Raw genomic sequence first — 13,744 nt, 5'->3', positions numbered from 1 at the left:
CAAGGATGATCCTGTATAGGATCTCAGGATGGAGGATAGGAGGCTCAAAGGGACACAGTTGGGACAAAAGAAAGAAAAAAAAGGAAATACAGAATGTAAGCTTTGTATCAATGTTAAATTTCTTGAACTTTTTAGCTGCACTTAATGGGATTGCATAAAATAATGTTTTTGTACATGGGAAATGTATATGTGAATTATAGTGTTTGTTCAAGGATGTGTGCAGCTTGCTCTCATATGTTCAGAAGACAGAGCAATAGATGATGGATGATAGGGAGGGAGGGAGGGAAAGAAAGAAATGGTGGTGTGATAGGATGCTAAAGTTGGTGGATCAGGGTATGGGGGGGTGGGGTGGGGTGGGGGTGGGGTGTCGGGGTATGCTGGAGTTCTGTGTATGGGGTTTGTATTGTCTTTGCAACTGTTCCTGTAAGTTTGAATTTATTTCAAAAAAAAAAAAGTCTTTCTAGGTCAGCTCTTTCAACTTGGAGAGTTTAAGTGAAAATCCAAATGATAACACCCTATATTAGGTAGAGAAACCTGCTTTAAAATACTAATTTCCACAATTTTTTTCTAAAAATTAATAACATTCTGTATGTGTATTTTATATACCAACCAGCTCATTACATATTTCAGGCAAACAAAAATGATTTCAACCAACATTATAATCAACAGATATGCAGTTAAGCAATTAAAGTCTTAACTATTAGGAAATGTTAATGATCAATCACATTGGTTTTTGTTTCACGGAATGACAAAAACTACTGGACACCCTCCAGACAGGAAAAGCAACTCAAATTAATATATCTAGAATTATATTTTTAGAAGCTCCTGGTAAATTAAAGCCTTATCTTAAGGTCCAATTCATAACGACACAGTAGCAAGGTTCAACAATTTTCTGAATACTTTAAATACTGACCTATTTTCTCATACTAGGTATTTCAAATTTTAGATAACAGATCGAAATAATATTGTTAAAATCTCACAAGTTTTCTCACTCAATATATGAGCTTTTCCTGTTGATTCCTAAATTTTAACCTTACTGCTTCTGTTTAGTATTTTAAAAAATTGCATACTGCCCTATAATCCACCCTAGTTATTTTCAAAGATCAAAGTTGATCTAGAACTGGGCACACTGTGGTTGAATGTGGTTGGGTCAGCAGGAAAGAACCCCATGGTCAACTCTGTGCGTTCCCCGGTAAAGCTCATCTCAGCCGAAATGACCCCACTCCAGACCCCAATTGCGGCGCCCATTGAGTGGAGACTGCAAACTACAGCAGCAACCCGAAACCACCGGCGCGCCCCGCCTTTCTCTGTCCCAACATACGGCCCGCCTCTTCCTCTCAGGACTGGCGCCGCACTTCCTCCAAGCTCGTGGGCTGCAGGACAGGACCGGAACAAAAGCTCCGCGCACAAAGCCCAAGAGGGAAGCAGGACTTGTCCCGCCAAGGAGCGACTTTTCTTGAAAAAGTTAGTGGCAAATTAACCGGAAGCGCAGAAGCGCTGTTCCTTGGACCGTTTGGGGGACCCTGCCGCCCATGAAACTCATCCATTGTCTTTTGATAGGTCTTCTTGAAGCCTTAAGTTCTGGGCGCCGTCTGGGAAGCTCTTGCCTCGATTTCCACTGCAGGAACTTCCAGATGGCGGCCATGACAGTTGCATCCGGGTATTTCGAGGAGCCGCGGGCAGAATCTCCCGGAAGTGACGCGACCGCGGAGGGTTTGCGTTCGGCAGAAGGGTTGTGGGGTGAGGCGGTTCTGGAATCAGGTTTGTTGTGGCGGGATGGGTGGTGGCCGGTGGTGGCCCGGGTGAGTCTGTGTACCTAATAACAACCAAATTCTTTAACACAACATTTAGACGTGCGGGTCATCCTGCTAAGCAGCAGCATTGTCATGCCATTTAATCCTTACCTCACAACAACCCAGGAGATAGAAAGTGTTAGGTCCATTTTATATAGCCAGGAAACTAAGGCTGGGAGAGGTCACGGGACTTGTCCAACGTCTACAGCTAGTATGTGGTGGAGCTGGATTCTGACCTATCATCTGGGCTGCTAAGCCTTTGCTTTTCAACTCTTCCAGAGAGCCTGTATTTAGGGAAACCCCAGCCCCTGGCACTTGACATCCTGGCACCCACTTCTGAGAGCACCATGCCCACCAACTTCTCACATCCTGTTGACCGGTGAGTGTGGCGAAGTCCACGGCCATTGTCGTCTTTCGGGTGGACACAGGACCCACAGTGTGAGAGGGTCACTTTTGCTGACCTGGGATTTCAGTTGGTCTTGCAATCCTTTCGTCTGGCACATGCAGCTCCCCTGGCAGCTGCAGATTAACTGAAGAAAACTGCCGCAGGTTATTGGCTCTGGAAAACGTTTTAATCTTCTGCCAGGCACTTATCAATCAGGACTGTTCAGACAACTGGAGACCGTCGCCATGGTCACTTACAAGCTCTGGCCTCAACAAAGGACAGCTAATTATCTTTGACTTTCCACCTAATCAACTCTATTTCTTCTCACTTCTGCTACTTCAGAATATGACAGAATTAATCTGTTTGAATCTTATTTCTACATTAACTATAACCAACCCTCAAATAATAAAGTGTGCATAGCCTCTTAGGTCTCTCTCTCTCTCTCTCTGTCTTTCTCTTTCTCTTTCTTTCTCCCTCCCCCCCCCCCCCTTTTGGTAAAAGCAAAGTAAACTGGGTAGAAAAATTTTTAAGAAATGCATCAACATTAACAATGATAGTGTTTGAAGAGTGGGTAATTTTATTTCCTTTTCTCTACTTTCTGTTTCCCCTATTTTTTATAATAGCTTTTAAAAAGAGAAGAAATTGACCATAGTAAAAAAAATTTAATGTCTCTTGTTTTAATGAAGACACATTAAATTTTTGACAAATGATGGACCTTATACAAACTGTATAGAGGAATCCTATTGCTTGGAAAGCATTGGATTTTTCAGGGGTAGTTTCCCAGTGCAGTTTTGGGTCCACAATCTTCATAGGAAAAATGAAGCAAACAAGTAAACTTGGTGTTTTTCTACATATTTTTGTAAAATACACTACAACCAAAAGTTTTTCTTCCTTTTTTTAAAAAAAAAAAATTGAAATGCTGGAGAACAATTGTAGAAAGCTATTTCACTCTGTATTCTTTGGGGTAGAGCTTTGAGCAATTTATGTGTTCCAGACTCTACAAAATAAAGTTTTCATTCTCTCTTTACCTCCACTTCCCACTATAACTTTTCAGTGACTTTCAAGCAATGGCACAACAAGAAATACAGAGAAAAGTTGGAAGAGAAAAATGAGGAAGGGATTAAGGGAAGAAGAAAATGTAGGGGAATAAAGGAAGATGGCACTATTAGGGTTGAGGGTTTTTTGTTTGTTTGTTTGCTTTGTTTGAATTTCAAGGTAGCATGTAGCAAGTCCTGGCACAAGCCTGGTTACCCACTAAGATAGTTACAAATAAACTGCAGCTTCCTGCTCACATACTCAGAACTCACAATAACAGCTCTTGCCAAAATTTCACCTTTCTATTCATACAAAATTAAACTTACATGTTAGCAAACTTGGGGTGGTTGAACAACAAAAAAGTGAATGAAATCCCATAGTTTTCCCTAATAGCTGGTGTTCTGTCCCATCACCTCATTCTTCCCATCGTTAGTAGCATAACAAAACATCGAACTGGAAGTTTTGTCTGCAGTATAACAATGTAATAATTATGAAATAACCAAAGTGAGATGCTGTCAAAATACAGTGTTTTCAAATGAAAAGTTCTGTTGTTCTTCTGGGTCCTCTGAGAAGCAGATGTTAGGATGGGATTAAATGTACAAGGATTTTATTAGGAGGAAACACCTGTTAGAGAAAGTAGGGAGGGAGCCATGGGAACCATTAGACTGTGATACTAGTCTGAAGCTGAGTGAAGGAGAGAGGGAAGGAATGTTGAGTGGAAGTATCCCAGACTGCTATGCAGTCTAAAGAAGATTCAGCAGGAATCTTCCAGGATTCCCAGGAACAAGTCCTGCCTTTTAATCTGTGCTGTCCTCAGTCATTGGCTGGGAGCTTATGGAAAGCTTGGCCCTCACTGCAAATGGGGCAGAGGATATCAGAGCACAGCATCTGGGGCCCTTGATTAACTTTGCTCCCTTGTAGTTGGCAGCATTCCTGTGGGTATGAACTCATTGTAAGCAAGACCTCTTGAAGGTGTTATTTTTAGTTAAGGTATGACTCAACTGAATGAGGGTGGGTCTTGATCTGTATTAATGCAGGCCTTATAAAGAACCATTAGGTTGGAAGTCAGCAGGAACTCAGAGAGGACAAGACATTGCCATGTGACATGAAGCACAGCTGCAAGCCAGGGGACCCCAATGATTGTGGCAAGCCAGTACCCAGATGCTACCAATCCAGAGAGGAAGCAAGCCTTTTAGCCCCCCAAACTGTAAGACAATAAATTCCTGTTGTTTAAGCCAACCTATTGTGTGGCATTTGTCATAGCAGCCTGGAAAATTAAGACAATATCGTTCTGTAAGAGAGGCTGGAAAAGGTAGCATTTTTTGTAGTTAGCCAGCGCCAAGCTTAAAAATTGGGAGTTCTGTTATTCTAGATTGGGGGTCAGTAAACTGTGGCTCACAGGCCAGCTGCCAGTTTTGTTTTGTTTTTTTTTTTTGGAAATAAAATGTCAGAACACAACCACATGCATTTTAACTATTGGACTGGATACGTCTATGGCTGGCTGCATTTTTTCACACCTTTATTGAGTATAATTCAAATACCATGTAATTTGCCTGTTTATAGTATATGATTCAGTGGTTCTTAGTATGTTGACAGAGTTGTGAATCTATCACCACAATTTTAGCATTTTCATCACTGGAAAAAGAAATCCTGCACCCTTTGACCATTGTCCCCCAATTCTCCCCATCCTCCCCAACCTCCCGTATGGCAACCAATAATCTACTTTCTGTCTCTAAAGATTTGCCTATTCTGGACATTTCATATAAGTGGAATCAAACAACATGTGGTCCTTTGTGACTGGCTTCTTTCACTTAGCATTATGTTTTCAAGGTTCATCCATGTTGTGGCACGTATCAGTACTTCATTCCTTTCAGTAGCTGAACAATATTCTACATTTTGTTTATCCATTAATCAGTTGATGGCATTTGGGTTATTTCCACTTTGGGGCCATTATGAATAATAATATGTGTTTTTGTAAATGTAAGTTTTCAGTTCTCTTGGGTATGTACATAGGAGTGAAATTGCTGTGTTACATGATAAATTATGTTTAAATATTTGAGGAACTGCTAGACTGTTTTCAAAAGTGGCTGCGCCTGGACCATGCATCATGTGATTGAGAAAGCCTTCTGGACCAAAAGGGGGAAGAGAATTGAAACAAAAAGTTTCAGTGGCTGAGAGATTTCAAATAGAGTCGAGAGGTCATTCTGGAGGTAACTCTTATGCATTATAGAGATATCCCTTTTTAATTTTTAGTTTGTTAGAATAGTTAGAAGGAAATATCTGAAACTGTTGAACTGTAATCCAGTATCCTTGATTCTTGAAGGCGATCGTATAACTATATAGCTTACACAGTGTTACCGTGTGATTGTGGAAACCTTATGGCTCACACTCCCTTTACCCAGTGTATGGACAAATGAGTAGAAAAATGAAGACAAAAAGTAAATGAATAATATGGAGGAGGGGGGGTGTGGGACGTTTTGAGTGTTCTTTTTACTTTTATTTTTATTCTTAACTTTTATTTTCTAGAGTAATGAAAATGTTCAAAAATTGATTGTTGTGATGAATGCACAACTATATGGTGATACTGTGAGCAACTGTTTTACACTTTGGATGATTCTATGGTATGTGAATATATTTCAATTAAAAAAAGTAAAAGTAAAGAGGAGGAGAGGAGGGATATGGGATGCTTTGAGTGTTCTCTTTTATTTTTATTCTTATTTTCATTTTTATTTTTTGGAGTAATGAAAATGTTCAAAAATTGGTTGTGGTGTTGAATGTACAACTATATGATGAAACTGTGAGCAATTGTACGCTTGGATGATTGTATGGTATGTGAATATATTTCAATAAAATTACATTAAAAACAATAAATGCGATAGGACATATTTAAAAATATCTAAGTTAAACAAATAGAGATTTGTGCATTTGAAAAAAAAAGTGGCTACGCCATTTTGCATTCACATCAGCAATGAATGAGGGTTCCAATTCCTCCATATCATTGTCAACACTTATTGTCTGTCTTTTTTTATTACAGCTATCCTACTATGTATGAAGTTGTATTTCCTTGTGGTTTTGATTTGTATTTTTCTGGTGGCTAATGATGTTGAGCATATTTTCATGTGCTTATTGGCCATTTGTATATCATCTTTGGAGAAATGTCTATTTAAATGCTTTGCTCATTTTTAAATTTGGTCGTGTCTTTTTCTTACTGAGTTATAACTGCTCTCTCTATATTCTATGTTTAAGTCCCTTATCAGATCTGTGATTTGCAAGAATCTTCTCCCATTTTGTTGATTGTCTTTTTACTTTGTTGATGGTGTCCTTTAAAGCACAGAAGTTGTACATTTTGATGACATACAGTTGATTTTTTCTTTTCTTTTTCATGCTTTTGGTGTTGTCTTTTGCTGCTTTTGCACTACAACAATAGTTTTGTAGTTGCAGAAGAGATTGTGTGACCTTGGAAAGCCTAAAATATTTAATATCTGGCCCTTAAAACACACACATACAACAACAGCAGCAGCAACAACCTCAACCCCTCCTCTAGAAGAAGAGGAAAATGGATATTGGGGGTTAGCTAGCAGAACCTGTTATGAGAAATACATTTTGATTGTGTGAAAACTTCCTTAATGTTCTAGTGCAGAAGTCTGCTAAATGTTTCAAATATGACTTTCCACCTTCTCAAAGCTTTAGAAAGGGTGCTAAACATTATAGAGGTTGTAGATCTTCTATAGTTTCAATAGTCTACCAGAACTTTTAATCTGCTTGACAATTTACAGAATCATTGTCTACCATAAGCCAATTGAGAGAAAATTTTAGATCCTCTTATTGGTGATGAACTGATAAGATAATTACCACTAGGATAGCACATCAGAATTTCTGATGACCTCAGTTCACATGGGTATAAGAAATCAACTGGTAAGCCCTAGCTCAAAATTAAGAGGATCACAGTGAATATTGGGTATGGCTGCTGGACTTAATTATAGTCTATCCCTGTCCTTTCTAGAATTAGAGATGATTGAGAGATGCTTGGGTCTGAGTCCATGTCCCCTAAAACATGAGCATATACTTTAAAAGAAAGAAGCCAATATACAGAGAAAAATATAAAGCAGTGAAGCAGAAGAACTTTTAAGTTATCCCCCATTGTCCCTAAGGTTAACTCGAGCCTTCCATTACCTGAGGTTTGACTATTTGAGTAAGTAAATCCTTTTTATTTGGGTTGATTTCCTTGGGTTTCTAATATTTGAAACTCAAAGAGTCTCAACAATACACAATGTGAATCTGCCAAGAGAGTTGTATAGTCATGGCATTATTCATGCTAAAAGAAGGTAGCTATATTAGTCAGGGTTCTCTAAATATAAAGTTGGATAGAAATGGTGTAATGTTATCCTTATCCTGTTAACAGGTTATGGAGATTAGGACATGGACATTTTAGGGGGGGCCATTATTCTGTGCAACACAGATGGAAATATTGTTGATTTTTCCCCTTTTTTGTTGGCAAGTTTGTTCATAAACTGGGTAAACACTGAAATATAGATACTGCTTCAATCACATTTTTGGTTTTAGTATTCAATTTTTTAAGTAATTTATTATTAGTGTAAATCTCATTTTCTACTGCTCAGCTTCTCTCCTGTTCTTCTGGAAACTGCCCCTTGACTAACCCCATGCAAAGGAGGCATGTGACCTTAGGTGGGCAAATCTGAAAGTTTGGTATTTTTCAAACTGGGCCCACTAATTACAGTCAGGTTAGTTTTTGTTAGCTGGTAAAATAGATAAGACGAAAGACTTAGAAAGTGCCAACAATAACATTCTCTATTATCTGGACAAAGTTTTTTGCAGTGAGGTAGGGTGAAGCTGACATGCAAAGGGGAGTCAAGATAGGAGATTGATATAAAGAGGTCTGAGAACTATGTCTGTTTCTGGTAATTCCTGAGGCCCAGCATAATTCCTGCCCCTTCAGTAGATGTTTGTTCAACCCTTCCTTTCATTGCAAAGGATATCATACCTTAGTATTTTTCCAATAAATTTACCCTTCTCAGCCTATTTTTATTAATTATTTGCAGTTGCAACCAAAAAGAGAAAAGGCTTAATTGCAAAAACATGCAAAAAATTATCAAATAAAAAGCAAGGGCTTTCCTCCTTTTCTCCTTCCATGTTAGTACTCCCTTTATACTGAATTAGCCACTCTTAATAATTTGTTTAATATATTTCTGTATTTTTTTCTAAGCATAGTAAACGTGAGATTCTGTCATTTTATAACCTATTTTGTCACTGTTTCACTCAGGAGTATACTGTGGAAATCTTTCTATGTCAAGACATAGAAGATGTACTTTATCTTTTTTAATTGTTGTGCAATAGTCTAGTGTATGGATGTGCCACAATTTATTTAATTACTTTTCTATTGATGGATATTCAAAGGATGTTCCCAATTTTATGGTTTTGCAAAACAAAGATGCAAGATTTATTAATTTATTCAGCCAAAATTATAGTGCCAATACAATATGCCAGGCACTTTTTTAGGCAAGATAGTTTCTCGAGCTTCTTTTGAGGGACGGGGAGAAATAAAGAAGAAAAGAAGTATTTGTGGACTAAACAATGTCACCAAGTGATAAGTTCTGAGAAGACAATAAAAGAGAATTGATACAAAGTGAAGAATGTGGATGTAGAACTTCTTTAGAAGGGGGATCTGGGCCTTTTCCACAAGGTGACATTTGACCTGAATCCTGAGTTGATACAAAGGAACCAGACCTGTGTGGTAACAGCAGAGGAATCAACAGGAGCAAAGGCCCCCAGGCAGTAGCTTGGCTGGGTTGCCATCAGTAGAAACCAATCTAACTAGTTTAAGTAGATAAGGATACTTGGCAGCTCACAGAATCTTTGAGATGGCCACTTTAGAAGCTAGCCTACCAAAATAAACTCCCAAGGTCACACCTCAGAACTGGGATAGTGAGAAATCACTGCTGTGACTGCTGGTTTTTTAGAAACTCTTACTTGCACAGTGACAATACTGCTGCTTTGGGCTCTGGAATTTCAATGTTCCTGCCACCCTCACCCCCACTTTACCCATCCCCACTCACCCTATTCCCTTATTTGCAATAAAAGTTTCCAATTTAAAGTCTGCAGAAGAAATTCATTCATGGAGATCCTGTATCTGTATATTTGCACATTTGTACTAGTAGTTCTGTAGACTAAATTTCTACAAGAACTGTTGAGTTTAAAGAGAAGTCTATAGACTAAATTTCTATAAGAACTGTTGAGTTTAAAAAGTCTGTAGACTAAACTTCTACAAGAACTGTTGTGTTTAAAGAGAAGTACATTTAAATTTTTGACAGGTACTGCTAAATTGCCCTCCCTAAAATGTTGTAGCAGTTTACACTTGCATCAACAATATATGAGCATGCCAATTTCCTCAAAGTCTTGTCAATTCTAGATTTGTGTTTCAGAGTAGGTTTGTAGAGCTAGACACATCTGGACTCAATTCTGGTTCTGTAACTTAGTAATTGTGTGTCATTCGGCGAGTTAGTCCACTTCTCTGGGCTTCATTTACCTCATGTGAGTGATATGGGAATGATAACCATGTTGATGAGATTGCTAGTTGTCCCCTAATATCCATTCTCCCCTTCTTCTATACTCATAGAACCCCCAATTTTTAGCTATCCAGAATCAATACTAAATTACTAGTCTCTCTTAGTCATGGGCTGTATCAAAACTTGCAGAATGGGTGTCAGAGGTTTGTAAGGAAATCCTGGAGATAGTAGTGAAGCATTATTTTAAATATTTTAATTATTATTAAAGTAATAAAATAATAATAAGGCTGAGAAGGGTAAATTTATTGGAAAAATAATAAGGAATATTTATTAAAATAATGCTTCATCACACATTTTTTATGGCACAAAGGATGATACTGGGAAGAAAAACTCAGGTGTTTATACCTCTGGATTAAAAAGTGATTCAGAAGAGTCAGACTCGGAATGTGAAGAAGTTTTAGAAATACCTTCAGTGATTTGTTTTGCTTACGTATTCCTTTTTATGTATGCACAGAACAGGTAGGGAATTAAATCCATGTCTAAATAAATCTAAAAAAATCTATTACAATAAGTACACAATTAAAATTCTGAGTGATAAGAAAACATGAGCACACTTTAATTGGAAGTATTTTTTATGTTCTTAGATTCAAATTAAAAAACACAATAACTGTCTCTAATATTCATTCTTATCTTTTTCTGTAATAATAGAACTCTCAAGTTTAGCTGTGCACATGGCTGCCAAGAATACAAATTCAACCTAAGCTCTTTATAAATGTTAACTCATTTACTTCTCAGAACATGCCTATGAGGAATGTGCTATTCTATTGTATTGATGAGAAATATGAGGCATGAAAAAGATAGATAGCTCAACCAGGGTCACACATTTAGTAAGCAGTAGAGCCAGGACTTGAATATAGATAGTCTGGTCCAGGGTCCATCATTTAAATACAAGGCTATACTGGAGAGATAGAATATATAAGTAAAATAGCAAGAGACATAAAACACCAATCCAAAAGCATCAGCATCCATCATGAATTTCAGGAGGAGAGAATACAGAGAATGTAGGGAAAGAAATAACAATTTCTCAGGATAAATGAAAGACATGAATCCTTAAATTGAAAGCATAAATAAGACATATTGAATATATTATAGTGAAATGTGGGCATAATGTAATGAAATTCTAAAAAATAAGGGATGCAGAAACAATTCTTAAAAATATCACATATAGCCTACGAAAGGAGTAAAAATTATTGAAGTCAGATTCTCATCAACAACACTGGATACAAGAAAAGAAATGTAGCAATATCTTCTAAACATTAGGGAAAATAACTTTGAACCCAGATTCTATAGTTAGCCAAAACATCTTTCAAATGAAAGGGTGAAAAAAAAGTGTATTTTAAGACATCTTGAGGCTCAGAATTTATCACCTACAGACCCTCTGTTCTAGTTTGCTACAGCTGTCAGAATGGAATATACCAGAAAAGGATTGGCTTTTATAAAGGGGACTTATTAGGTTACAAATCTACAGTTCTGAGGCCATAAAAGTGTCCAAACTAAGGGATCAAGAAGAGGAAACCATTGAAGAAAGGTCGATGGCGTCTGTAACACCTCTGTCAGCTGGGAAGGCATGTGGCTGGCATCTGCTGATCCTTTGCTCCCGGATTGTGTTGCTTTCAGTTCTGATTTAAGTGGCCTTGTCTTTTAGCGTTTGTGGTTTCTCACTTAGCTTCTCCGGGGCAAATTTTGGGCTTCATCTCTTAGCTTAATATCTCCAAACGTCTTTCTCTGCATCTCTAAGCCTCTAGGTCTTTGTGGGCTCTGAACTCTCTCTCTCCCTGAGCTCTCTTAAGGACTCCAGTAAAGTAATTAAGACCCACCTTGAATGGGTGGGGTCACATCTTCACAGAAATAACCTAATCAAAAGGTCCCACCACAATTGGGTGGGTCACATCTCCATGAAAGCAACCTAATCAAAAGATCCCTCCCACAATAAGTCTGCCCCACAAGATTGGGTTAAAAGAATATGGTTTTTCTGGGGTACATAATAGATTCAAACCAGCACACCCTCTCTGAGGGACCTGTCAAAGGATCCACTCTAAAAGAAGAAACAGTGAAATACCAGAAGCAACCGTGGACTTGCAAATTAGTAAAATTTATTATTGTTCAAGTAAATATTGTTTATAAAACACTTCTTATTAACAGTCTGCCATATATATTCTAAATATCTTGTTGGATTGTATTTTCTAAAAATGGGTAAGGAATGTTTTCAATTTCACATGCTTTTCCAGAAACTTGTATTTCTCCAAGAAAATGTGGAAACTATTTCTCCTCCCCTTGAAGCTGGGCAGGCTTGTTACTGCTCTGTGGGCAGAAGTGATGCTCTGTGGCTTCTTTTAGGCATCACCTCTTTCCAGCAGCATATGGTTGAACCTTGTTTTTTTTTTTTTTTTTAATATTACTTGACAGTCGTCGTCTTGTAAGTGATGTGTTTAGACTATTTACATTTAATGCAATTATTGATAAGATAGAATAAAGTTAAAATAGTTGTTTTCTATTAGATTCATCTGTGTTTTGTCCCTTTCTTCTTTTTCCTTAGGCTTTTAATAGTAATTGTGTGTTGTTTACGATTACAATTTATATTCACTATTGTCTTATTTATACCTTTAAAAATTTTAGTGGTGTAAAGTTTATAATATATCTTTAATTAATCATGGTCTATCTTCAAATATTACACAGCTTCATTATAGATAAGAACATTACAACAGCATGCTCCCAAATCCAATCTCCCATCCTTTTTGCAATTGCCATACATTTTATTTTTACATATACCGTGAACACAAACTACATTGCTACTATTTTTGCTTTAAATAGTCAATTTTCTTTTTGGGAGATTAAAAATAAGCAAAAAGAATGTTTAATTAATTTCGATGCTTTGAATGACTTATATTGATAAAATCTTGGGAATTTTCATCTTTAAATCTGTTAATGTAGTGTATTACGTTAAAATATTTTTCTGATGTTGAATCAGTATTCCTAGAGTAAATGCAAACTGGTAATAAAGTATTGTCTTTTTTATTGGTTATTTTATTTTTGATTTGTTTTTGTTTGAATTTTTGCATCTATGGTTATGAGTGAGAATGACCTGTAAATATTTTTTCCTTGAATTGTAATTGTTGGAATCAACATTATTTTAGCATCATATATTTAGACAGCAGTACCTCTTTTTCTATTTTATGAATAAATTTGTATAAAATTGGGGTTAATAATTTCTTGAATGTTTAGGGTTTGTGGGTGGGGTGGGGGATGAGATACTTAATTGCTGATTTAATCTATTTATGGTAAAAAGAACCATTCAACATGAATTATTCCTGGTAATTTATATTTCTTAGAGGAGTGTCATTTTGTCCAAACTTTCAAATTTATTTGCATACATTAAACATGATATTCTTGTTATCATAATAATCTCTACTAAGTTGCCATTTTCAATTCCTAATTTTATATGTATATTCTCTCTTTTTCTCTATGCTTCATCTAGTTCATTAATCTGAAAAAGAACCAACTTTCAGTCTTGTTGATTCTATTTTATCTTTCTATTTCATTATTTTCCCTTATTCCTTTTTTGGTTTTTTTTTTTAACTGTTGATTTTGAAGTAATTTAAGCTTACAGGAAAGTTGCAAGCATAACCCAAAAAGAATATAGAGAACTCCAATATGCCCCCTACCCTGATAACCAGATTTGCCAACTTTTAACATTTTGCCACATTGGTTATAACATTGTATCTCTCTCTCTGTTTATCTATTTATATCTTTCTTCTAAACCTTTGAGTGGAGGTTACATACATTCTGCTCCATTACTAATTAATACGTCCATGTATATTTTGTAAGAACAAGGATATTCACTTATGTTACCACATTAAGAACAATTATCAAGTTCAAGAAACTTAGCATTGATATAAAGCATCCAGTCTATATTCCAAATTTTCCCTGTGTTCCAGTAATGTCTTTTT

The sequence above is a fragment of the Choloepus didactylus genome, chromosome 15 (assembly GCF_015220235.1).
Source record: "Choloepus didactylus isolate mChoDid1 chromosome 15, mChoDid1.pri, whole genome shotgun sequence".
In the NCBI taxonomy this organism is placed as follows: domain Eukaryota; kingdom Metazoa; phylum Chordata; class Mammalia; order Pilosa; family Megalonychidae; genus Choloepus; species Choloepus didactylus.
Note: the sequence above shows the minus strand (reverse complement) of the source record.